Below are 25,601 nucleotides of genomic sequence, written 5' to 3' on the forward strand. Positions count from 1 at the left end.
ATGTGTCCAGATCTTTCTCTATGGGCTTTTATAATACTTATATGAATCAAAACAGTGGAGCTCCTCTTGTGTCTTTGTGCTCAAACTGTTGTTGTTGTTGTTGTTGTTTTATGAATCCTGCTTTTTGTCTCCAAGATGACGTCACATTCGTACCAAAAACAGCTTCAGAAACAGCTTCAATTATGAACAGGAGATCATGTGACATGAAGTTGGAGATAGTCTTCATGAAATCAAATGAAACCATCCTCTTCCTCTTCCTCTTCCTCTCCTCGCTGCATAATAATAACATTGTTTTGGAAGCCGACACACTTTTTGGGATCCGACCAAATCACCATCCTGAAAAGCTGAAAGTGTCTCGGGGGAGAAAACAACAGAGTTTTTTTTTTTTTTTTATGAGGAGAAGCGGGCGGGCCATCTGGCCCGGCGGCCCGAACCCTACAATTACCATCTATTCACACCGGGCCAACGAGAGAGAGAGAGAGAGAGAGAGAGAGAGAGAGAGAGAGAGAGAGAGAGAGAGAGAGAGAGAGCTCATGTCAGATGGAATCAAATATTCTGCTCTCGTCACGGCCCGGATGAATCCGTCCGGCGCTCCGTTACAGTAGCCGACGTTTCTACAGGACGTTCATCATCAGACTCCAGTAACCCCCCCCCCCCACACACACACACACACACACACACACACACACACCATATCATTCATAAAGTAGAGAGACTTCTCTCCTCCATGAGCTGAGGCTGCAGCGGCATCTCGGAGAGGACGCGTCTCTCCGTGATGGATTTTATCTGCATTTTAAATTCCTGTGTGACCCGTGGGAACGAGCTCTGTGCGCCGCCATCTGCCTGCCAGCTAACACATGGACATGGACTCCAGAGCACACACACACACACACACACACACACACACACACACACACACAGTAATGGCTCAACAAGGGCAACGCGTCCACAGTTTAAATATAGACGGTTTACGATGTCCATCATATCGTCTGAATGTTGCTTTAATCATCCGGCTGCAGCTCACTGACGGAGAAAATATGAATAACTGAATCTTTTGATCTTTTTGTTGGTAAGAGAGAGGGAACATTGTTGTGACATGTGACACTTCCTTATTCATTTAACCTGGAAAACACTGTAGACCTCCTTCTCCGTGTGTTCAAGTGTTTTTCTCCTGTGTTTGAGTTGGCGTAGGAACCTCAAATTAATTCCAATACTTGTTTTTATTGCATGTATTTGTTCAGCAAAGTCTTGGGAAAAATGCATATCTGCAAAAAAATGATCACTTTCAACATCCCTGTTATGATATGAGCCAGATTTCCCAAAAATGCCTCCTGGAGCGGTCAAAAAGACACCTTCCTAGATAGATTAGGACCTAAAGAATCAGAATCTGCAACAAAAAACACAATAAAACAAAGACTTGTCCTGTTAGTAAGGAGTTTCAGTCAAGAAACTGTGTCGCTCGGTTCAAAAATGGAAAAATATTAAGTATTTTATGTCAAAAGATTGTCTGGATGGGGCACGTTGCTGCGCTGCAGGACTCAAGCGTTGCCTCACTGGACTTGCTTGTGTTTGTCACGCGTAACGTGAGCGTCCCTCTCCAGTTGTTACGCGTTAGCCGTCGCGCGTTAGCCGTCGCGCGTTAGCCGTCACGCGTTAGCCGTTGCTTTACGCGCGGGGAACCGGGTCCTCTCTCCACCGCCACAGCTCTCTCTCTCCGGACTCGGTCCCCCGGCGTCTCTCCCGTGACATATAACGACGTTAGCCACAGGCCGGTGCCCCTGCACACACACACTCACATACTGCTACATGCTACACCCCCCCCGCCCCCCACCACCACCCTCCATGGCGCACTAATGGCATTACAGGGGCCAACTCGGGGAAAAAAAACCCTCCACACTTTTAGTCAGATTAAAGCCAAGAAATGTGTTTAATCCCACCAGAGGACTATCCTGTGTGTGTGTGTGTGTGTGTGTGTGTGTGATGACACTGTGCGCTACAACATGCAGCATGCTGTTACTCTCCATAGAGACCAGTTGAGCTCCTCCAGGCAGAAGGGCCCCGCTGGAGGGAGGCGATGTGGTGGCTGCAGATATATTCTGTCCTCGGGGAGCATTAAACAAGTGAAAGGAGTTTGAGGGGGTGGAGGTAGGGGTGGGGGTGCGTGGGGGGTTAAGGGGGCAGGGCGCCGGGCAACTTTGTCATTGAAATGAAGCAGGGGATCCCGGGGACAAAGGCTGCGTAGCAGGTGGAGAGAGGCCTCCCGCCCCCACTGGGAATCACTGCCCACCGGGCGGGGGGGATGGGTGGGGATGGGTGGAGGGGGTGGTGTGGTGTGTGTGAGCCTTTTTAGGGTTTTTTTTAGATCATGGGAATATCTATGTGCCCCCCCCCCCCTCCGGCCCCCTCTCTTGACATTCTGATGTTATTTTTTTTCTTATTTAGCAAGCAACCAGTGTGAAATGAGCAAAATCCTGACGACAGTCGCGGGCGGAGAAAGTGAGATGGTGGCATTCGGTTGAAATAAATAGTTAACTATATAACAATAACTCAGCACCTCTGTATATTTCGGGCTGGAGGAGGGGGAGGGGGAGTCTCGGCGTGCGTCGGGGGGTCGGGAGGATTGTAAAGGCACGCGAGCATCTGCCGGCGTCTCATTAGCATGCTGTTAGCTCGCGCGAGACGGAAGGGATTTTGGGGGGTGGCTGAGAAAGAGAGAAGTCGGGGATCTTTACCCTCCTCCTCTTCCTCCTCCACCCGACCAAGAGATGACACATCACAAAGCCAAAATGTAAATGTGACGCCGAAGCAGCTGATCGCCAGTGTCCCGCCGGTCCAACAAGAGCTTCGCCGAGGCCCAGCGGCAAGGAGGAAAGAGACCCTTTTGTGTAAAATATCATTTAAAGATGGAGCGGTTTGAGCTTTCTTTATTGCTGAGCACAAAACCAGGACAAGCTGACCCAGATCAGATTCATTTAAATACATTTTATAAACACAAATTGGTTGACTATACTTTAAATAAGGAAAGTAGCACATTAGTAGCACTTAATTCTCTCTTACTGATAGCCCTTTGTAGTTTAACTTTGTTAAAGAAGTTGTACTTTTATGATTATTGTTGTTGGTTAAATGCACTTATTGTACATCTTTTTTGATGAACGCATCATTTATATGAAATGTAATATAGTTAGTCATGTTATTATACAACCCTGAATCCTGAATTGCCGATAAATGGTAGCCAACAACAGAAGAGTGCTTATTTTCAAAATAATATATTTACTAAGTATAGTTTACCATTTTTGTAAATATTTAAGATGAGGAAGTCTTTGTAATTGTCCTTTAAAGGCCCCTCTCAAACCTCACTGTGTCTACTGGAGTTGTTTTGTAATGAAAAGTTGTCACGCCGCATCCTCTCCCGCATTGCTCGCCTCTCCTGCCGATAGGGATTCCTCTGAAGTGTTGTTCCCCCTCAGAGGAAAAGGCCTTTGTTAAGTTGTGACAGCGTAGAAAAGATGTCGCAAAAAACGGCACAAAGGGAAAGACAACAGAGCGGCGCGTGGTGACACTTCTGCAACCGTGCAAGCTGCGGATTTCAGCCTTTTGTCTCTTGTGGATGTTTTCACCAGGAATAATCGCTAAACAGCGGCGCAAACAGCCGCGCTTTGATTAGAGAGACGTGACGTTCAGGTGTCACTGGAAACAAACGCCGCTGTAGTTGTGCAGACGCTAGCTCAACGCGGTATCTCGTTGTCTGCATTTTCTTACTTCAACAACAACACAAAGACATTGGTCTAGTTTTCAAATTAACTATCCCACGTTTGGTTGTACTTAGTTAGGTTTAGCTAACGTTTGTGGCTTCAGTTAAGCTAGGTAGCTCTGCTGTTAACTCTTTATTAGCTCTCTGTTAGCTCTGCTGTTAGCTCTCTGTTCGCTCTCTCGTAGCTCTCTTCCTAGTTCACTTAATTCACATTAGCTATCTGTTATCTCTGCTGCTAGCTCTCTGTTAACTCAGCTGTTAGCTCTTTGGTAGCTGTCTTGCTAGTTCACTTCGTACGTCAGTTATTCAGAGCAGTTATTGGTAGCATTGGAGTTAGCCAAGAAGCCCAGTGCGTCTCATCCAGATACTAAAGGGTTTGTTGGTGTTCAACGAGCTGGCAGGCCGAGCGGCCGCCTGGAGAGCAGAAACACAGACGCACAAACCAGAATGGAAAGTGACGCTGACCCGTTGAGGCTAAATATAATTAGGACGCAGCTTAACGCCGGCCTCTGTTTGGGTCCTGTCGCCTCTTTTACATGTGAACTGTGTCAAGTACAAAAGGCATGAAAAGTTTTGTGAAGACGTGATTATTGTTATTGTTAGTAGATGGCTGTGTTGTATTGATTTGTGAGGCTTTGTGGATATCAAGTTGCATTGAGTTAAGGTTTGTTTGTTATCAATTTCCATCGTTTATTTGTTGATTTTGTGTTCAGCAGCTGATCAGAGACTTAAACACCTCCATGTTTACATCTTGCGCTTTAACATTATAGCAAAGGTATTTTTTTCAGTCCTCACAAGTCTTTAATGCAACTGTTGACATTCAATATCTCTGCAATTAAAACAATTACTGGTTATTTCCTAAGAAAATGCATCAGTGTCGGATAGTTGTGGAGAAATCCATCTCTGTCATAACGAAGACGTGTTTATTGTTAAAGTAAATATTGTCGACCGTCTCACATGAAAGCGTTTGCGTGTAACTTGTGATTGCTGCATTGTTTACATCCCATGTAGCAGTCACGCTGAGCTGCTCTCCTGCTGGGACGCCTGTTAGCTCTCTGCTAGCTTTGTATTAGCTCCCTGTCATCTCTGCTATTAGCGCTCTGTTAGCTCCGCTGTTAGATCTCTGTTGACCCTCTGTTAGCTCTGCTGTTAGCTCTCCGTTTGCGCTCTGTTAGCTCTGTGTTTGCATTGTATTAGCTCTGCTGTGAGCTTTCTGCGCTCTGTTAGCTCTCTGTTTGCACTGTTAGCTCTGCTGTTAGCTCTCTGTCAGCTCCGCTTCTAGCTCTGTGTTTACGCTCCGTCATCTCTGCTGTTAGCCTTCCTCTGCTAGTTTGCTCTCCTCTTGTCTCTGATAGCTGTGATTGTCTCAGACTACCAGCCCTGCTACCTGGGTCGCAGTCGTGTTAACTGTCCCCCGGGACTCCATTCACATTTTGCAGGTATTGAAAGAGCTCCTTGACTTGGTAATGGGGTCTCGGAGCCGTACACAAGGCCCTTGTCTTGTTCGGTATGTGCTGAGTTATATTACTCTGCCGCCATTTACCTTGTTGACTCGCTTTTGAAAAGAGGCTTTCTTTTTCTGTTTCTCGGTCCTGTTTCACCTTGAAGAGCGGCGCTCACAAAGACACCGCCTCGTGTCTCTGGGTGTGCGGGGACAACGAAAATAAATCATAAAAAACATGCTTTTCCTTTTCTATGTAGGGGACTTGAAGAAAAACACACACTTCCCTCCAGATTTTTTAAAAACTCGACGCTCGTGTTAAAAGTTGTTTTCCCCCGTGAAATATTGATGTGCTTCAGAACGGGTGAATGTCTCGTCGGTACTCTCTGCGAGCGTCGCCGCTCTGTGAGTTAGAGCGGTGCTGACAAACACCACAAAAGGTATCCGTCTGCGAGGACTCCGCCGGCTGGTTTTGGCTAATTGACTTCTCCGGCTGGCCTGAATAGACTCTCGGTAGTCTTACGTTTCATTGCGGGAGCAGCACAGGGCCGTTTACAAAGATCACAGGCGACTCCGGGGCCCTTCCCGACGCATTCACGCTGCGACAAGAGCCGAAGCCCTCCTCCTCCTCTTCCCCCTGACGGACACACGTCTGGCATATGCTGCCCTGATACCTGATCACCTTGTTTTTTTGAAAGTTGCACAATGGCCCCTCCTGGTCTACGCCTCTCTTCATAACTTTGTGCTGGGAGATTAGTATCCAGCCACAGTATAGTAGTGTCCTCTCAACCTTCCAACGCTGCCTTTTTGTGTGTATCAGTTCATCTGACCACACCCTTCTTTCTGTCTATCTTTTTAAAAAAAAGTGTATAGTTCTGCCAGATGCTCAGCAAACATGGATACGTACAAAAACCTGTTCACCTCCGCGCAGACAAAGCAGCGGCGCTGCTATTTGCTTTGGTTCCAATCATAAAAAAGCCACAAGTTAACCAGGTTTTGAGCCGAGTCGACACAAAGCCGTCTCTCTTTTCTTCTTCTTCTTCTTCTTCAGGCTGTTTGAGAGTTGTGGTTCGACGCATGCCGGCGGGACAATGCGGCGACGACAGCAGTGACGGAGCCGAGCGAACAAAAGGCCTCCGAGCTGAACGCTCCCCACGTGCGGGGCCAATGGGTGACATATTTTTTGGGGGGTGCTCATTCATTAGAGGGAAGATTTACTACCCTTCCAACCCCCACTTCTCCTCTTCTGTTGGTCTTGGCAGATGTGAGGCAGGCGCTGGCCTCCCTCTCTCTCTCTTTTTCCCTTTCTTTCTGGCGTGGGGGTAGAATCCTTCTCACCAAAGCGCCACGTGTTCTTAATTTCGTGGCCATTTGTGTGGAAACTCTTTTTTTTTTTGATTCCCGGATCAGCTTTCACAGCGGGCTAACGCGCCGCCTCCAAATAATCTTTTGCTCTATTTCTCCACTTAGTTGCTCTTTTGTGTTCCCATTGCCCCCCCCCCTCCCCCCCCTTAACAGTGTGGCGTTGCAGGCAATCAACTGGTTATTAAACTGTAAACAGAAGACTTAACGCGCAAATGTAATTAGCCGGCATCTAATTCATTACAACAGAACTAATAAGCGGATTCAATAACAATCATATTTTCCATTTTAATGTGTTTCTTTTTTAAAGCGCTGTTACATTGCAATTAGACACAAGACCAATGGGAAAGTGGAAGCTGTAGTCATCAGATTTGTTTTTTTTTTTCCATTGTAAGCTATTAACCAACTTCCACAATGAGTACTCTGGAGCACCACTGAGCTTTTGTTATAATTGCCCGGTCTAGTACCCCACGCAGACACCAGCATGCTCTGCAGGCTTTCGCAGTCACCCGGCTATTGCAGGCAATCCAGCGCTATTAGTTATCACTGCAGGATCTTGTTTTACGACCTTAATTAAAAGGGCCAGACAGTGAAAACAGCGGTTGTGTTTATCGTGGCGGCCTCAAGGGGAAGACGCTAAAGGGTGTACTTATTACGCAGGCCACAACCAGGCCGGTCCTAATGATTCTCAGACCCCGTGTGCTTTATCTAAACACATTCCAGGTCGGACCCGGGGGAGGGAACGCCGAGAGCCTCGTCCCGGCAGACCTGAAGGGCCCCAGTGTTTAGCTAGCTGATGACGTTAGCCGGATCCTCCTCTTTGTTTCGGGTGAGGGGAGAGTCCAGGTCGACATCAGATACCGATGTCTTCTCAGTGAAACACCGTCAGCGAGGCGCATGATAATGTAAAACCCTTATCTTCTGTAAATATTCTTCAAGTTGTCTATTAAAGTTCAGGTTAGCGAGGTCAGCTACGCTGTTGTGTCTATGAAGAGTCTGGTTTCTCAAGGGAAGCTCGTTCATCAGTATGTTGACATTAGAGAAGCACATTGCATGTTCCAGTCTTCTGAGAAAAGATGAGGACGAAAAAGTGAATATTTGCAACGCTTTTTTGCAATGATTCTCGTCTGTGCATTGACTTTACATGTAAGCTACTCGCGTGAATATTTCACACCTCTTTTGGTGTAAAAAACGGCAACTTGTAAAAAACGGATTCTTGACAAAAAAACGGATTCTTGACAAAAAGCCAAACCGCCTCAAATGTATGATCCAGGATCAGGTTTCAAGTTGAACTGAACTTGAAAAATGGAGTCTTTTATTTTTTTTATTTAACGCTTTCTTTTAAAAGTTTGGTGCACTGTGATTCAATCGGGTTTAAAGATGAATCCACGGCTGTTGGTCGGCCCAAGTGTGTGTGTGTGTGTGTGTTTGTTCAGTTGGGCTCTCAAAATCCGCCAGTTGAGATGAGTCGCTAAGAGGAATAGACGGGGGAAAAGCTGGAGTGCAGGCGCTACACGTTTTATTTTCTTTTTTTGGGTGGAAGTGTAGCCGGGATGAGAAAGCCCCAGAGTGGGGCCACGCTGCGGTGTAAAAATGAAAAGTAAACAGGATTTTCTGACAGCTAAAGAGTCTCCTGGCATCTTACCGAGCTCATGTTCTCCAGACAGACCCACTCCCAGCTACTGAGGGGGAGTGTGTCGAGGCGTGTGCGTGTGTGTGTGTGTGTGTGTGTGTGTGTGTGAACTCACATGGCTGCCATGTGGGCCAGAGCCTAGGGCCCAGCACCTGTGTGTTGATGAGGAGGGACACGTTAAAAGCTGCCACCATTTCGCATTAAGAGTTGCAAACACTTAGCGCCATGTTCCCTCCTGCATCATTCATGAGCAACTCAACACATACATTTACAAGAAAGAAAATATATATATAACTAGGCAGAAAGGTGGGAGTTAGAGAGGATTTGCATGAGGAAGAAGTTGAAACGTCAGACGACGGAGGAGCATTTTTGTGATGAGCTTCTTGGCGTGCATGCTAACAGTCGAGCTAATTGACTATTAATTTGAATCAAAGCCTTTTTTTCTCGGGACGAAAATAACTTTTTTGAGAAAACACGCTAATGATTGGATTTGGTGCATTGTGCTCTCTCTCCTCTCTCTCTCTCTCTCTCTCTCTCTCTCTCTCTCTCTCCCTCTCTCTCTTCTTCTCCTTCCTCCCCGTCCATCCCAGCGGGTTTCTTAATGAAAACTTAAGGCTCAAACAAACCCAGTACTCCCGAGAGTGATCCTCTGGTGTGTGGTGCAAAGCCGGAGATGCAACCAGACGCCTCTCTCTCCTCGCCGAGCCGTGTTTAAGCTAATGAAAGAGCCTCCTAATTACTTTGCCGCCGTTGATTTCCATGAGAAAGCCCCAGTCATCAGTCACGACACCTTATTCATTAGTCTTGCCTAAAGGACGCCCCCCCCCCCCCAACCCTCTTCCAATGCTTTCATTTCTCATCTACTCTTCCTCAACCCCTTTGCGTTCCCTCCTATCAAAACAAGCCGTGGTGGTTTCAGAGAGAGGAAAAAGGGGGAGATGTGCAATTAAGGGAGTAGCAGCACTTCACTTGGACCACCACATTCATTATACACAGCTCCGTGGAGGGGGGTGGAGTCCCTGTGTGAAATGCCCCTGAGCCCTCGAGTCAAACGCAGTGAGCGGCGGGACATTGTCGAGGGACTTTAATGCCAAAAACTCAAAGTCATTTTGGGAACCAGCAGTTGAAACTGAAGATGTCAGTGTGAAACTTGCAAGTGAAGTTCATTTTGAGGATGCAACCTAATGATACCGGGGACAGAAAAAAGCACTAGAAGCTCTATATATGTTCAGCTGTGGCTTCTAAAACCAACATGCACTTTGGTGTTTGTATATCTGAATTGTAATGCAGATAATCACAAATATATATGCTTGATGTAACTAATCAAGCTTTGGACGTCACTGAAGTGCAAAAACCTTTTGGCTCCTGCTGTGTCGGCCATTATGTTCATGTTGTCTCAAGGCAAGGCATCCATTATTCAATCTGTTCCAGATGCATTTAGTCTCTTTGGAGCAAGGTAAACGTGTGCGTCATCTGCAAAATAAAGATGGTTGATCTAACTCTTTAGCATTTGATCAAATGAAAGCATAGCAATGTGAAATAAAAGAGGACCCAGCATTGAGCCTTGAACTCCGCACAACATGATGCATAGTTTAATAAAAACACTCTATTTGCTGACAAACAGTATGAGATGCAGATTCAAACTGAAAAACTAGTAAGAGGACTTTGAAGTTAAGATTTCTATGTATTTATTTCCTATGGAAGTAGTCACAAATGAGCTGTGTACACGCTCGCTTGTTACACCTCAACCTTCATGTTCAGGACATACTTCATTCTCATGTTTTTTGCACAAGGCTTGAAGCGCCGGCTCGTCCAGACAAAGGCCGCTCTCTGCCCTCTGCACCTGTTCCTCTGCTGGTGCGGCGCTCAGCGCTTCACTTGTTACTGCGAGCGAGGTTATTTCTTCCAATTTGGACTCAATGAATAGCTGCACTGAGATGCAGATGGACGAATCAGCCAATCTGCCGACGCCCGACAGCAGGCGATGCCTCGGCATGCTGTTACATATCTACAGATGTCCGCCCCCATCCCCCCAACCTTGCTTTCCGTCGGGGTCTCCCTCCCGCTGAGGGATAAGTGTCATCGTGTCAGGATGTACAGATGCTGATCCGTCATTGTTAGACCAGGCGAGTGCTGATGGTAATAAGCCTCCTCCTCCTTCTTCCAGACCCCTCCTCCCAGGCGCATGACTTTGTGCGGGCGGGGGGGGCATTTTGTTGACCCCTGACCCCCTTCGCCCTTCCTCCACACTCAGCCCCTAAATCACAACTTCTCATACGTCACCCCACCCACAGGCACACTTTCACACAAAGACACTTGTACCCTCTTCCCCTCTTTTCTGGGTCTTTCTCGACGCTGAGCTTCTCCGTGGGAGACGAAAGCCTCCTGCAGGTCATTAGCGCGCAGTGTGCGGAGATTAAGAGAGCCTCCTCCCTTAATTAAGAGTAAAAGAAAGAGGAGCGACACGGGGGATGAGATAGACCCTCAGCCGGAGAAAGAGAAGAGAGAATCATTAAAAGCTTTACGGAGCAGAATACCTCTCACCTAGCGTCGCCAAAACGAGCCTGAGTTCCTCACGGAGTGATAAAGGCTGCCTGTAACACACACACACACACACGCACGCACACACACACACGCACACACACACAATTTAGTATCATTGCATTTCCCTCCAGTAGCATTATAATGTTAACAGTTTCCTCGGGAAGATCACACATCACCTTTGTCAATTGAACGACGTATTTCGAAATGTTCTTTCTCTTTTTCCAGAAGTAACTTTACCTCACAGTTTGAGGATCAGCAAAAGGAGCTCAAGTTGTTTGTATTCCACTGTGGCCCACCTCATCGCCTGGGTTTTAAGACATTATACAGAACGCCTCTCAGAGCTCTGAGGGGGGTTGGCGCTCGTGGAGAAAACGAGCAGGAATCGAAAAAATGTAAAAAAGATGAAAGTGGGCGACTTATCAGGATGAATATTGATGCGGGGCCTATTTAGAAATCATCCTCCTTTTTTTTTCGACATCAAACCAGGCAGGAAAAAAACAATACTGACCTCCTTTTTACCTTATTTTCGTGGCTCAAAGTAAGAGGGAGCATCATGAAAGTGAAATATTGAGAGCACTTGTTTAAGGCATTGCCAATTTTTTTAAAAAAGAAGAAGAAGTTACTAATTGGGTTAAATCATAACTGTCCAGTCATCTAAATACATTATTCCAGGAAAAAAAAGGAATGGAAAGATTTCCAAATGACTGCAGGGATGCGGCGCTATTGTAATGAGGAAAAGTCGCTGTGACTTTTTTATACACACAAACGTCAGCGGCGCTTTTTTTGAAAAGTTCAGAGATTTGAAACTTAAAGAGCTCCGAGCGGCCGCACAAAAAATGGCGGCAAGCTGGGAGAGACAGCTTCTTCTCTCCGGGCGACGCTCTTTCCTCATCGGGAACAATTTAATAAAAAGACTGTTTATTTATGTGGACACAGGTCCTCGTGCATTACAGCCCCAGTAGAAACACAGGGAAGAGGTCACGGTTCTGTAAAATAGCCTTGATTGTCTTTAAAGAGCCGAATTCAAGAGTCTGGGGTTCAAAGATGCCAAAAAGAAAAGACTTCTCCCCCAAAGAGGGACAATAAGGACTCCAAGACAGTATCTATACCTTGTATACCTTGTTTTCGCTACCTTGTTTCGCTACCTTGTTTCGCTACCTTGTTTCGCTACCTTGTTTCGCTACCTTGTTTCGCTACCTTGTTTCGCTACCTTGTTTCGCTACCTTGTTTCGCTACCTTGTTTCGCTACTTTGTTTCGCTACTTTGTTTAGATAGCGTAACGAGGTAGCGAAAAGTAGCGTTACCTCGTGACGCTACCTCGTGACGCTACCTCGTGACGCTACCTCGTTTCGCTACCTCGTTTCGCTACCTCGTTTCGCTACCTCGTTTCGCTACCTCGTTTCGCTACTTCGTTTCGCTACTTCGTTTCGCTACTTCGTTTCGCTACTTCGTTTCGCTACTTCGTTTCGCTACTTCGTTTCGCTACTTCGTTTCGCTACTTCGTTTCGCTACTTCGTTTCGCTACTTCGTTTTGCTACTTTGCTTCGCTACCTTGTTTCGCTACCTTGTTTCGCTACCTTGTTTCGCTACCTTGTTTCGCTACCTTGTTTCGCTACCTTGTTTCGCTACCTTGTTTCTCTACCTTGTTTCGCTACCTCACAAGGCTACTTTACGCTACCTCGTTACGCTACTTTCTCAAATTATTCTTAACGTATGACATATTTCATATTTCAATGTATGCCGGGTGACTGATTGGAGAGAGCTTTTAAATGAAAGGTCAACATGGAGCCCATCTCATGTCGAGGGTGCACTCTGTTGTTTCTCAGTCTGAGCAGCACCTCAGCTAATCAGCCCAGCAATCAGCCTGTGTGTGTGTGTGTGTGTGTGTGTGTGTGTGTGTGTGTGTGTGTGTGTGTGTGTGTTCACTGCAGCATTCATTCCACTCCATTTGGCCTTCCTCCTCAGCCAACTCTCCCCCCCAACTGTCTTTTCACATTTTGTCACTCGTTTTCTTCCCACTTCCTTAATTTCTTTCTTTCAGTGGCGGACCCCGCCCCTCCCGCCTCCCGCTGTTGGCTTGGCAAGAACCTTGGAGCGGTTGTGGTGTGTGTGTGTGTGTGTGTGTGTGTGTGTGTGTGTGTGTGTGTGTGTGTGTGTGTGTGTGTCCATGATTTCAAAGCAAGGCCACCAATTCAGAGGCACTCACATTAGACACATGCTAACTAAATGTCCATATGTTTGCACACACAGGCCACCCATCTCTCTCTCTCTCTCACACACACACACACACACACACACACAGACACACACACACACACCCACACACACAAACACACTGTAGCTACATGCTTATTGATAGCATAAGGAGATCAATCTCTCTCTCTCACACACAGGAATGTGCAGACGAAAATGTACCACATCACAGGCATAGCATTGTACCACATCACACACACACACACACACACACACACACACACACACACACACACACACACACACACACACACACACACACACACACACACACACACAGTGCCTCCCTCAGTCTGCCTCTTGAGGAAATCAGTCTCATCTGGAGCCTTTCAGCTGTCTCTCTTTAAAAGTCACCATGATTGTTGGGCACGGCAGGAAGCGTTGTTCCTTTTTTGTGTGATGTTGTTGCACCAACAACACAAAGCTGTGAAGTCTCTCAATGCTCAGGACTTCATATCTAAATTCACTTTCTTTTTTTTTTTTTTAAAGCTTCCGTGTTTTGGTTCCTTCAAGTGTTCCTGAACACAACATATGGCTGATGGAGGCTGGACAGTGGGAGGAAGGAAGCAGAGGTTAACACACACACACACACACACACACACACACACACACACACACACACACACACACACACACACACACACACAAGCAGACTACGACACAATGAGATCTATGAATGCATGGGGTCATGGAGCAGCAGAAGGGAGTGTTTATCTGTGTGTGTGTGTGTGTGTGTGAGGAGCGTGGAGATGTGATTCACACACAAATACTACAGGTGTGACTTCAATCTGTGTGTGTGTGTGTGTGTGTGTGTGCGTAGACTCAAGGGAGTTGTGTGTCCACCAGCTGGTCACATGATGCGAGGCTCTTTTAATTGTGCGTTTAGACACACAACACAAACCACATGTGTCACGGCCCGTTTGAGACGTTGTGAGCGCGTTCTCCCACGGCCGTCTGGTGTGAGTCATTAACTGCACGCACAACACACACACGCACACACACACATATGTAATAATTTATTAATGTCTAGTAATCAGGCGGCATTGTGGGTCGTGTGGCTGCTAAGTGGATTGTTTGGCTTCATCAGCACTTTCATCGCTGAGCACACGCCTCAAAGAAAGGAAGGATTTTGTGGAAAAACCCCGTGAATAAAAACTTTAGTGAATCTTGTCGGCCATTTTGAAAAGATGAAACGAACAGAGCTCAGCACAGAAGCAGGAAGCAGAGCCCCGAGCTTCTACTTTTATACTCGATTAGAGAAGAAGAACATCGTGGTGTAAAAAAACAGTAAAAGTAAAAAAAAGTAGTTGTGTTTCATTGAAGGTGGGCGTGTCTTATTGAAGGTGGGCGTGTCTTATTGAAGGTGGGCGTGTCTTGTTGAAGATAAATGTGTCTTATTGAAGGTAGGTGAATATCGGTGAACGTCGGCGTGCAGGTCGACTCTAAACAGCCGTTGCGCCACCTGCTGGTCTGGCGTATGGAAAACGCAGAGGAACTAAAAACCAAAACGAGTCCGTCAATCCGACTGCGTGTCCAGCAGCAGTTGTAGTTGCAGAAGTATAATTCAGCCTTCACTCGACGTTCTTTAGAATTCTCCGTGTGTGCTTCATTGTGTGTTAACGTTCCTCCCTGAGAGACACACAAAGGACCAGAGAGAGGGAGGACTGAGGCGAATTCCTGAGTGCAGCCTGCTGTGTGTGTGTGTGTGTGTGTGTGTGTGTGTGTGTGGGAGAGAGAGAGAGATTTAACTTCTTCACATGATTCAAATATATGACTTAAAGTGTGTGATCTCTGATGACCAGCACAGCGTCAAGGCAGTGTGTGTGTGTGTGTGTGTGTGTGTGTGTGTGTGTCCATGTGTTCATGTGAATGTGTGTGTGTGTGTGTGTGTGTGTGTGTGTATAGGGTTGTGTAGCTGTTGGGGCAGTGCAGGAGAGGGGGGGGGGTCTGGGCTCACAGGGGGATCTGGGGGTCCGGCCGCTGTCTGGAGAGACAGACAGAGAAGAAAGGATCTCATTGTTTAGACTTCCCTCAAAGAGAGAGAGAAGGGAGGGAGGGGTGTTGTGTTTCAAGTGATGAGGAGAGGTGCATTCTGGTTATGGGACACCGGCAGGAGGGAGGGAGGAGAGCGGGGGGAGGATGGAGAGAGAGAGAGAGAGGGAGAGAGAGAGAGAGAGAGAGAGAGAGAGAGAGAGAGAGAGAGAGAGAGAGAGAGAGAGAGAGAGAGAAAACCTTCAGTTTTCAAAATGCATATTTCCAATCAAAACCTTCTTCCTCTCTCCTCACACAAACATGCACGCACACACACACACACACACACACACACACACACACACACACACACACACACACACACACACACACACACACACAGCAGCTGCCATCTCAACAGGCAGCTTCCTGTGTGACATCAGAACATCTCGTTGCGTTGTGGTTGTGTCTGTTTGTGTCTCTGCACACATCATCTACATGACACTGGTACATGACACTGGTACATAAGGTACATGACACTGGTACATGACACTGGTACATGACACTGGTACGTGTGGTACATGTGGTACATGTGACCGTAAAAGCCCAAATGAACCAGCACCTTAAAACCCAGATGATGAGTCAGCGCTTCTGGACTTCAGTTTCCCGGATGAGTTCCAGTTAAATTCCTGCAGAGAGTCTGTGGTTCTCACACGAGGTCTGGACATCTGGTTCATGTGTCAGAGACACAGCATAGCATGTTAGCACGCTACCACGCAACCACGCAATGAACCCAGCCGCTACGCTATCAGCAGCTGCTACGCTATCAGTAGCTGCTACTCCATCAGTAGCTGCTATGCTATCAGTAGCTGCTACTCCATCAGTAGCTGCTATGCTATCAGCAGCTGCTACACTATCAGCAGCTGCTATGCTATCAGTAGCTGCTACGCTATTAGTAGCTGCTATGCTATTAGTAGCTGCTATGCTATCAGCAGCTGCTACACTATTAACAGCTGCTATGCTATCAGTAGCTGCTACGCTATTAGCAGCTGCTAGCTTCACCCATGAGGACAGACTGCACATCTTCTAGTCCTGAAAAGCTTTGAGTTGTTGCCCCCGGAAGCCAGATTATGAATATAATAATAATAATAATAATAATAATAATAATAATAATAATAATAATAATAATAATAATAATAATAATATCAGACAAGAGTCCATGGTGGCTCCTGGTGGCTAATAGTGGCTAATAAGGGCTTCTGGTGGCTAATAATGACTATTGGTGGCTTTTGGTAGCTAATGGTGGGTAATGGTGACTAATGGTGGCTAATGGTGAATATTGGTGGCTCCTGGTGGCTAATGGTGGCTAACTGTCGTGCTATGTGGCATAACAGCTCGTACCTACTCGCTGGAGTCACGCTGCGTGTTGCCGTTCAGCCCAAATGATACGAGAGCAAACACTTTTTGTTCCTCGTCTCCACTTTAAGGAGAAGACAGAGATGAACAGAGAACAGAGTCTCTGCATCCAGAATGACTTCAGACCAGCAGCACAAAGAGAACAAGGCCAACGGGCGCAGGGCATGTGTTCAGAACGAGTCCGGGAGAGACGCCATGCTGTGATTAGTTTCAGATTTCTCTCTCTCTCTTTCTCTCTGATCTTTCCATCTTTCTCCCTTCTCCCTCCCATCATTTTTTTTTTGTATTATGCGAGAGAAAGCATTTCCAGCCACAAACTTGGATCCAGACCTCACATTTAATACACACACACACACGGGGAGAGAGAGAGGAAAAGAAAGAGAGAGAGAGAGCTTTATAAAGTTCATGCTTTTTATGCCACATTCAGCAGAAAAGCTCTCTGAACCCACGGGAAACAGACGTGAAAACTGGCTCAAAAAAATGAAAGAATTAAAAAGCAGAGAAGAGGGAATGAAGGAGGAGCGCTGCAGCGTGGGACGGCTCCTGCTCTCAAATTGCAGCCTCTCTTTTCTTTCTGTTTCAAAAAAAAAAAAAAAAACAACTGCCGGAGCGCCACAGAGTTTGGGGACTGCAGCTACAGTCACATATTGGTTTTGAATGATGTGAGGAACATGGCATGCTGCAGCGCTCCGGCTCTGGAGACGACAATCTGACGACTTCCACTGGCAGTGTGTGTCTGCAGGCACAGAAACATGGCACCGCCTCCCACTGGCACCGTGGATACGCCGAGCCGGGAAGGAAGACAAGCCTGCATGTGTTGACTGTGGATCCCTTAAGACGGCTCGTCTTACTGCTGCTGATCCCCGGCTGAGGGGGCTGAGGGAGAAATATGTTGTTTTTTTCCAAATAGGAAATTGGTCATATTTAAAGTTAATACATCTGCAGGGGGCTGATTCGGTTCCTGATGAGTGCCAGGACTCCACAATTACTTGGCCAGCTGCTGAGATTTTTTTTTGGCTTATGGGGAATTTTTCTTTCCAACCTGTAACGTCGCCACCCCCCCCCTCCCTCTCCTCCCGCCTCCCCTTTCCTTCACTGCAGCACACTCCCGAAAACACTTGATTTATAGACACAGCATCTGCTGCTGGAACGGAGAAAAAACACTTTCATATTGTCCCTCTTTGCCAAGATCCATTCCTTCATCCCTTCACTATGTTGTTGTTTTTGGTGGAGAAGCCTGTTGCAGTCGAGAAGCTGCGGAAAACTGTGAGCTGACCCTTCTTTAAGCCCCGCCTCTTCTCCCTCAAAAGAGTAGAGTACACTGTACTGTACTGCGTTGTTACCTAGAGCGTCCCCTCCATGCAGTCGTAGTATTTAAGAATCTGCACCACATACAGTGTCATCGCTCAGACCTCCTGAGTGCCCACTGCTATAGTACATGTTGTACATATTGTATGGTACATATTGTACATGTGGTACATATTGTACATGGCATACTTATGTAGTTATTCAAACTGCAAATACCATGTTCACCTTTGCACATCGTAACTTTGGCCTCATGGACTCATGGCATCATGGCCTCATGGTCTCATGGCTTCATGGTCTCATGGCCTCATGGCTTCATGGCCTCATGGCCTCATAGCTTCATGGCCTCATGGCCTCATGGCTTCATGGCCTCATGGCCTCATGGCTTCATGGCCTCATGGCCTCATGGCTTCATGGCTTCATGGTCTCATGACTTCATGGCCTCATGGCCTCATGGCTTCATGGCCTCATGGCTTCATGGCCTCATGGCCTCATGGCCTCATGGCCTCATGGCTTCATGGCCTCATGGCCTCATGGCCTCATGGCTTCATGGCCTCATGGCTTCATGGCCTCATGGCTTCATGGCCTTATGGCCTCATGGTCTCATAGCTTCATGTCCTCATAGCTTCATGGCCTCATGACTTCATGGCATCATGGCTTCATGGCCTCATGGTCTCATAGCTTCATGGCCTCATAGCTTCATGGCCTCATGACTTCATGGCATCATGGCTTCATGGCCTCATGACTTCATGGCATCATGGCTTCATGGCCTCATGGTCTCATAGCTTCATGGCCTCATAGCTTCATGGCCTCATGGCTTCATGGCCTCATGGCTTCATGGCCTCATAGCTTCATGGCCTCATAGCTTCATGGCCTCATGGCCTCATGGCCTCATGGTCTCATAGCTTCATGGCCTCATAGCTTCATGGCCTCATGGCTTCATGGCCTCATGGTCTCATAGCTTCATGGCCTCATAGCTTCATGGCCTCATGACTTCATGGCTGCAGTCGGAGCTCCTTGGAAAGCTCACCAGACTCCACTGACAGAAACGTCCTGTTACTCTTTTAGATCGTGGCTTGCTGGTGTACTGTTGCCCCCATCGCTAGTTTGTTTATTATGCTTTGGTGGAACCTGATATAACCTTGTTGTTGGAGTGACACACACACACACACACACACACACACACACACACACACACACACACACACACACACACACACACACACACAGTGGTATGTCATAGTTTAGACTGAAACATAAACAGGATGGTAAAAGCAGGTCTCTTGGAGCTTTCCACCAACATGTTTGCATTCAGGTTTGACTTTGGTTAGAGCGTGCTAACACTGAGGCTCTGCTGCTGCGCCACATGAAGAACATCAGTGTTGTTCCCAAAGACAAAGGAGAGGACCGGAGAGGATGCATTATACGAAACCCAAATTATAAAAACGCTCCACTGTCTGCACCAGAGGGCTTTTTGTCCCTAACACACTCATTGTGTGATGCGATGAGTGAGTCGTCGTTTGGATGAACACGGTTCCAGCGATCTACAGGCGGCAGTAACACGCCGCTGCACGCTGGAACGCACCGGGGAAGACTGTGAAGTAAACACAACAGTGAAGGACACGCACTTTTATTTTTGGTCAGACAATAAGCAGAGATTGTGACGATATTGACAAAGACCTCTGATATGGGCGAGTCCAACAAACACCTTCAAGACCAGACCGCTGTCCCAAACCAAGTGTCCCAAAGCCCTGTTGGGGTGTAGTGGCCCAAACCTGACACTCATGTTGTTGCCTAAACCTGTCGGTGTTATATATTTATATAGTTATTTAACTTAGCTGAGTGGTTTTGTTGCCTTCACCCAACTTTTGTTTTGCAGCCGAATGTCGTCCTGAAACCCAAATGACAATCATTTTACAGGAACATGCGTCCACTCAAATGTGTGTGTTGTGTGTTGTGTGTGTGTGTGTGTGTGTGTGTGCAGATTCTGTTCTTAACTAAGAACAGATCCCGAATGAGAGAACCCTGTGAGGTCAGAACCTTTGTGAATACATGGGTTTTAAGAAGAACTTCCTGGTGCTTAAGGCCCAGTGGGCCTAGAGGGGTGCCCTGTGGGGTGCCTAGTAGGCCCTGTGGGGCACCCTGTGGGGCGCCCTGTGGAGCTGAGGGAGCTGTTGCTAGCCCTCGGTGGGTTCAGCAGCGTTCACATCACTCACAGTCACATGATGGATTGGTGACACAACACTATCTCCTTGGTGCAGATTTAATGGCTTTTATGGATCGTTTTTTTTATGATTCCTCCTTAAATTCTTTAGTTTTGACCACTATTCATGTATCTTGCTATTGATTGTGGCCTTGGCACTTTGTAAGTGAAGCATGATTTAAACCTCCTACTTTAGAAATTTTCACAATACACAAAGTCATGGTTTAAAATATTGATTAATGACATTTTAATGGAATGTTTTATGGGTTATTTTTTTTACGATTCTTGCCTCTTTTTTTTATATTTTTGCTCTTAAAGGGACAGTGCGTGCACTCACCATAATTATACACTAATGAAAACACCCTCATGAATATTATTTTATTTCTGCCAATAGATCCCACGTTGGCCCTTTAATTAATGTCTGTTGCTATTGATCATCTGGTGGTTAACACCAGCATAAATGGAGGTATACGTTATCGTTGTAATGTTATTTTTCTTGTCTGTTGAGGTGCTTTCGACGCTTCAGTACTGACCGGTCCTGAGTCTGAAGCTGTGGGAAAAGGAAACGAGGCGTTGTCGGGGAAGAGAGATGAGCTGAGCTGATTTTCCTCTGGATAAATTAAAGTATTTTAAAATCTTTGATGCTATTTCATGTGTGTGTGTGTGTTGAGTGTGTGTGTGTGTGTGTGTGTGTGTGTGTGTGTGTGTGTGTTTAGTGTTGTGGGAGACTCTGTGATTCGTGGGTTGACTCGCCAGCTTGTGTGTTCATTCCTGTTGCTATTCCTGCTCTGGATGTGGGAAGGAGACCGGGAGAAGGAATGCGTCCCTCGTCCCTCTTTTCTCTTGGGACTCGAACCCTTTAGGGATGTGTTTGTGTTTGTGTTTAACTACTTTAACTACTTTATTTATGTCCTCCAAAACATCTTCCTGTGCTACAAACTACAACAACTGTGGACATGTTGTGACAATTAAAAAGGGGGGTTTTGCCAAAAAATAGTCTTGATTATGTAATTAATGAATTGATTTAATGGCTAATATAATAACAAGCAACCAGTCGGCTTTACAACAACGTAATTATTACAAAAATCTATATTTTACACGTATTTTAAACCTATGTACGACTAGCGCTCGCTTAGGGCTAACGCGGCTAATGGTGCTAACGGTACACGCTACAGTAAAAGTGCTAACAGAGCTAACGGTGTTAACCTGAAGGGCAACCAGAGGGGCGTGCTGTGCTATAAAGGCCAACACAAACAGCCAGCGCAGTGTTGACAACTCCTTTTTTAAATGAATGCAGGAAGTAGAAGACGCTCCCAAATTTGCAAAATCTAGCAAGAAAGTCACCAAGTCAGCATCAGCACCATCAGCACCACCAGCTCCATCAGCTCCATCAGCTCCATCAGCTCCATCAGGCCGAAGCCCCTCCCCTGACTGCTTGACAATGACAAACCAGCTGGTTATTGTTGGTCATACAGATGTTAGCAGAGCGCTGCAGATACCAGGTGGTTTTTATTATTATTTGTCATCAGAGGTGTAACGATAATTTCAACATTAAATATCTTTTTTTTAAAGATCAAGAGTTGAATCAGATGTTTTGTCATCAAGAGTCAGGAGACGAGAAGATTCAGAGAGTTTCGGACTTTTTTTCTGTTGTTGAAATGAAAAACCACGATGTTGACTCACGTTGTGTGTGTGTGTGTGTGTGTGTGTGTGTGTGTGTGTGTGGGAGGAGTCAATCTGCAGCATTGGGCCGTGTGTGTGCTGCTCTGAAAGAGACAGAAGGTGTCTGAGCGGAGTGTGACAGATGCCCTTTTCACCACCAAATGCATGCAGCCTGCCAGAGGTCAGAGGTCAGAGGTCAACCCGCCTGCAGCGTGCGGCGCTGCTAGTGACGCAACAGATACGATGATCAGAGGTCACGGGGTCCGGCTTGTGGGCGATGAAAAATATCACACACACACACACACACACACACACACACACACACATTAACGCAATCTCTAAAGCATCGCCGTGAAAAATGAAAGATTTATTCAAGAAGAGAGCAACATTTAGCCGCAGGCCTCTTCACAGGAAATGGATCCTCTCTTCATCTGTGTGTGTGTGTGTGTGTGTGTGTGTGTGTGTGTTGTTATTATGTGCATGAATGACTTGTTTTGAGCATGCCTTTGCACACACACACACACACACACACACACACACACACACACACACACACACACACACACACACACACACAGACCTGGATGTCGGGTAAATAATACGTCCTATTTATAGAGTTCTGCTCCAGTTTGAGCTCCTCTGAACCCGAAAAGCTCATCAGCTTCTCCTCAGACACAGAGACTCCTCTCCTCCTCTCCTCCTCTCCTCCTCTCTTCCTCTTTCTCTTCCTCTCTCCCCTCCTTCTCTCCTTTCTCCTCCTCTCCTCTCCGCTTCTCTTCCTAATGTAACTAAAGTCCTTCACCTCAGCTCACATGCTCTGTGTGTGTGTGTGTGCGTGTGCGTGTGTGTGTGTGTCTGTGTGTGTCTGTGTGTGTCTGTGTGTGTGTGTGTGTGTGAGGACTTCATAGCTGCAGCATCTCAAGCTCTGGAATAAAAAATCCCATCAGGCATCCACAGACTCGCTGCTCTCATGCCTCACATTCCTCCTCGTTTACTTTCCTCTGAAACGTCTTCAGGGAGCGAGCAGAGCGGTGACCTCTGCTGACCTCTGCTGACCTCTGACTGGTTTGAGGAATGAGAACAGCACGAGGAGGGAGGAACAAGTCAAAGACACTTAGACGATCTGGCCACAAATGATCTTCCTGGTTTCATGAGTCAGGAAGAGAATTCAGGATGTTGTTTGTATTGTAGAAAGAAAAAGTACATTCATGACCCGATGTCAGCACTCTGGGTTACGTTCAGTATGAAAGATGAAGGTTTGTTACGTAACCTGAGTGAAACATTCCTAATGTGACACCTTGAAATGACTTTACAAGTAAACAAGAGCATCAGGGAGCAGATTGTTAATATTTTGTGATTCTTCATGTAAATGTTCCAGCAGGACGAGTCAGATCCGGCTCAGGGGCTCTGAGGGGACTCGGGTTCAGGCTGGAGGTCTTTTTGTGTGTTGGTGTCAGGTTCTGAGGTGCGAGACAACAAGTCTGTGTTTGACGCTCTGGGAACGGACTATACGACCGTTTCATTAAGCGCAATTAATAATAATAATCATAATAATCCCAGTTCTGGCAGTTCCTCAGGCAGCTGAGTGTTACGTTTGGCTCAGTGCCAACCGTCTGAAACGCTCAATCACACTGCTTCAAGCAAACAGTCTGTGTGCAAGAGAGAGAGAGAGAGAGAGAGAGAGAGAGAGAGAGAGAGAGAGAGAGAGAGAGAGAGAGAGAGAGAGAGAGAGAGAGAGAGAGAGAGTGTGTGTGTGTGTGTGTGTGTGTGTGTGTGTTAGAGACAAAGGAAGACGTCTGGTTTGAATCCACAGCACACAGGAATGTGTCATTACGCTCTATCTTCACTTGCTCTTTTCTGTTCGTCATGATGTGTGTGTTTTTATGAATTATGGAACTCAGCTGTCTGTGTGTGTGTGTGTGTGTGTGTGTGTGTGTGTGTCTGTGTGAACGCGCACATATGTGCAGAGTAAGTGACCAATTAAACACGTAATAATATGTATTATAACGTATTATACCACACTATAGAATGTTTTATTACACTCTATAACATGTTATAACTCATTATGACATGTTATAACATATTATAATGCATTATAACGCGTTATAACATGCTATTTAACATGTTATAACACGCTATAACATGGTATAATGTGCTATAACACGTTAACATTAACTTCTGGTTCCACGCTGCTCTCTCTACGGACACTTCAACAGAATATGATTGGAAACATATTCGTTGATACGACAAAGACAAAAGTAATCCAAAATATGTGAAATGCAGATTTGTTGTATATGAGACACGATCATAACATTAAACATTAGAGGGTCCCCAAATCCAGATAGTATTGACATTTGCAGTAGAGAGAGACAGCCGTGGAAAGAAAAAGATGTTTTTTTTTCCTCAGTACAATCCAAACGCACCATCAGGAGCCGTTACCCAGAATCCCTCTATGAGTCCATAACTGTTCAACAACGTGATGGAAATCTTCATCGTTTCGTCTGCCTTCACCAACCCCGGCCCTGTTTGCGTTCCCTCAAACGCAGCTGCTTGCATTAGCATCATGTTAGCGTCCGCGATCCATCACCCCTGACATATGTGCTCATGTATTTACAACATAGATTTATGCCCCTGTGCTCTCGCACTGCACCTGTGGAGCAGAGTGATGACACGCCAGCGCTCGCAAATCACCACACGGGTCCTGCACATTACCAGGATGAGGACGCGTCTGTCTCTGGGACAACGCTTATTTACATACCCGCTTCTTTTTTTTCAAATTTAATTTGGGAAGCAGCGAGAAAGAAAAGTATCTTTTCCCCTTTCTCTCTCTCTCTCTCTCTCATTGTTTATGCAAAGTCAGCTGCAGCACAATCCTTTTACACCGATAACAGAGATGAGATCGCCGCCGCGGAGCCGCCGCTTTTCTGCCGACATCTGCAGTATCTCAGGCTGGTGCACACACACACACACACACACACACTCGCCTGCAGGCATACACACACACACACACACACACGTTAATCTGATTGTTCCGGAAAACTGAAAGTAAAATTGCAATCAGTGTAGTGCAATTATTAGCCGTCCTGCAATTCAATCTGCACTCCTCTCTACCTCCTCCACTGCTGGAAATCAGCACATTTACCACTGAGAAAAAGAAGAAAAAAAACAATAAAGAGGCACAAGTGGGTTGGAAGGAGAGACAAAGAAAGAAGTAAGCAAAAAACACACAGAGAGAAATAGCTGAAAGAAAGGAGGAAAAAAAACAACTGCTGTCACATCCGTTGCAGGAAATCCATCAGTAGGAAGACAGAAAGAAAGAAGTGAGACGCAGAGATGGAGAAACGTCTGAAAGTAGGAGAAAAGACGGAGGAGGAAGAAATAGTTGAAGGAACAAAAGCAAAATGAAGAAATCAATTAGTGTCACGTCTGTCGGGGGAACGAGCGCCGTGGAAAGAAAGAAGAGGAGGAAAGGTTGAGGAGCTTCTCATCTGGAAACCTGCATCTAAAATTCAGAAAGCTTCTCTGGTGAACCTCCTGAAATATTCACACGGCAGCAGCGCGGGGACGGTACATCCATCGGGCTAATATGTTTGATATTCCCGTGTAGAAATAAAAGCCCGGGGAGTAAAATATTGATATCTGTGGAGGATGTGGAGGGAGATGATGATCTGTAGATGACAGGCAAGAGGAGGGAAGATGGGAAAAAGACTCAAAGTACGAGACCCAACATGTCCAGAAGACGTGAGAGGGACCAAGGATAGATGTTTCAATAACTTATTACAACATTAACGATGGGGCCAGGATCAATATGACATTGTATTGTGTTGGATGATTGAAATACCTACAGAGGTGTATAGAGGCCCATTTCCATCAAAATATATTATAATACAACAATACAAGGCAAGTTAAAGCCTTTATTTTACCCTGTAGAACTTCTCATGAAGCCATAAACAGATATCATGAGCGGATCCTGAAAAAAGACTCAAAATCAGGTGAAAAATTAGGGAATCGTCAATAAAACATGATTAAAAATATAAATAATGTGAGTCTCGTCCTGTGA

The sequence above is a fragment of the Clinocottus analis genome, unplaced genomic scaffold (genome assembly GCF_023055335.1).
Source record: "Clinocottus analis isolate CAN_PGR_092001 unplaced genomic scaffold, fCliAna1.0.p SCAF_10, whole genome shotgun sequence".
NCBI lineage: Eukaryota > Metazoa > Chordata > Actinopteri > Perciformes > Cottidae > Clinocottus > Clinocottus analis.